Genomic DNA, 2,377 nt, shown 5'->3' with positions numbered 1-2,377 from the left:
TCCACGGGTGGGGCCTCGGGGGGCCGCCTCTCCCGGGGACCGTGGGAGTGCCGGTGGCAGCTGCCTCGCCTCCTTCTTCCCGTGGAAAGAGCGAATCCCGGCGGTGCCTGCGCCTCGGGGAAACGTGGCGAGATTGGGCAATGGGTTCAAGTGCTGCTGGGGGAAGGGACTCTCCCACGCACACACACACGCACCATCGTTTCCTGGGAAACGGTCTAACTGCGCCCGCATCCCTCCCTGCCCCCAGAGACCCCCTCCGCCTGAGCCCTCCCCCCCGTGCAGTTCGTGCTCCCTCCGTGCCTGCCTCCGGGACGCCCTCCGACCGGAGGAGAAAGTCCTTGGGCTGCTCCCGGAGGAGGACGGCTTGACCCTGGTCTGCATGGCCTGGCTTTGGTAACTTCTGCTCACAAAGGTTTTCCCTTTCTCTGCCCTGGCTCTTCTTACCAGCCGGTGGAGAAGTGAGGACAGCTCGGGAATGGCACCGAGCTACCCAAAACCCCACACAGGGTTCCCCTGTCTCCCCATCCCCCCGAACGGGAGCTGAAACTCCTCTCCCAGCAAACCTTGTGCTCAGAGGAGAAGCTGGCCTAGGAGGGGCTGGTGGGAGGAGAAAACAGCGAATTCCCTCTCTAGCCTGCTGGTTCAAGGAGAATGTTGGATCCCCGTGGCTGGATGTGTCAGAGGGAGATGGTGCCTGTGGGTTTCCCAGTGCTGGGGAGGGGAGTGGGACTGCATGCCCCCTGTAGATGCTCTCCCCACCTCTGCCTGCCCCAGAGAGCGTGGGGAGGAGCGTGATGGTCCCGCAGCTCCACCTGTGTGTCCCCTTTGAAAGAGGAGGGGACATTTGCAGATGTGAGGAAGAAGAGTATTGCGGGATGTGCATAGGGAAACTGAGGCATGGAGCAGGGCAGGGTGTCACATCCTGGAGCAGGGGTCCAGGTGGTTCTTCTCCACCCTGTGCCACACACTCAGAACCGTGGCCACCTTCCTCCCCTCTGGATGCTGCTGCTGCTGCCCCAGGTCCAGATGCTGGTGGGCACCATGTGGGGAGCACTGTGTGGGCTTTGGGACAGGCACAGGGTTGGTGTGGTGTTCCCATCAGCACATCTGGAGGAATATAGAGAGCATCTGGACCTCGGGCTCCTCCTGCACAAACTTTGCCTTGCTGGAGGGGGCCTTTCTTGGGGTGCAACGGGGGGAGGGGTCAGGCTGGCCTGAAGTAGCAGCAAATTGATGGCCAACTTTCCAGCAAACAGTATGGAAAGCAGACAGCATTTCCCCACCCTCTGCTCTCGGGAGGGGGGGTGGTTCTTCTGCCATCTCTGACAGCCACAGTTGTAGAAGGCAGAGAAAAACGGGGAACCCCCCGTGAGGGGTTCCCAGCTTTCCTCCTCCCACGTCTTCCCCTTGCCAAGGCCAGATGCTTTAGCAGCGTGTGCAGAAAAGTCCAGTGTAGGCAGTTTTTGAAATAGCTTGCCTAGAAAGGAAGTTTCTGTACTTGGAAGCTGGCTCCTGCCCCAGCCAGGCACATCGCTGCTATTTTTTATTTAAATCCAGCTTGAGGAGCATGGGGAGCGGCAGGGGGTTGGTGTCAGGTCTCTACAAATTGTCCCCCCTTTCTTTTTTTTGTGTTCTCTGGACTGAGGGGAGTCACGTGTTGAAATCCTGGCTGGAGTTTTTCCCAGGCTCCTTCCTCAGATGCTTTTGTCACTGTGCTCGCTGTAGGACCAGAGATGGGGGTCCCCAGAGCCTGGTGGGTCACTGGTGGGTGGGCAGGTGACTCTGAGGGCACCGGATGCTGGGGCTGGGCACTGTGCTTAGAAATGATCCCGAGGGACTGGGACCCTGTGGATTTCCACTGCATTGCTGGTGCTGAGGCGTGTTTGTGAAAGAGTCCAGGGGCACCTGCAGCTCCCAGGCTGCCTGGACTTGCCCTGCAATGGGTTTCTTTCCTTCTTCCCCCACCGCTGCTGCCGCCTTATTCCCTTTCCTGGCAAAATATTTGCATCCTGTGCAGGGGAAATCCAGTGTCTTTCGGCAGCCAGTATCACACAGACAGGAATGTCTTGGCACGTGGGGCTTTCCGTTAGGAAAACAGATGTTTCTGCAGCAACTGAAGTTTTGCAAAGAGCTTCCCCTGGCTCAGAGGGACAGGAGCCCAAGGGGTGGGCGGTGTGATCCACAATTCCCATTCCCCTGCACTGTCCTCCCTCATTTTGGTAGTGATTTGGGTCTCAAGCTCCAAATCCTTCTGTGTCACATTGTCACCAGGCTTGGATCAGACCCTAGAATGTAAATACATGAAGGGGCGTGGCTGAAACAGTCCTGAGAGCTGTTATTGGTCCAGCCAGATCTGAGCAATGTCCCTGTGCATTCC

This window comes from Chaetura pelagica, unplaced genomic scaffold (assembly GCF_000747805.2).
Source record: "Chaetura pelagica isolate M959 unplaced genomic scaffold, ChaPel_1.0 scaffold69, whole genome shotgun sequence".
Taxonomy (NCBI): domain Eukaryota; kingdom Metazoa; phylum Chordata; class Aves; order Apodiformes; family Apodidae; genus Chaetura; species Chaetura pelagica.
This window is presented reverse-complemented; position numbering follows the sequence as displayed.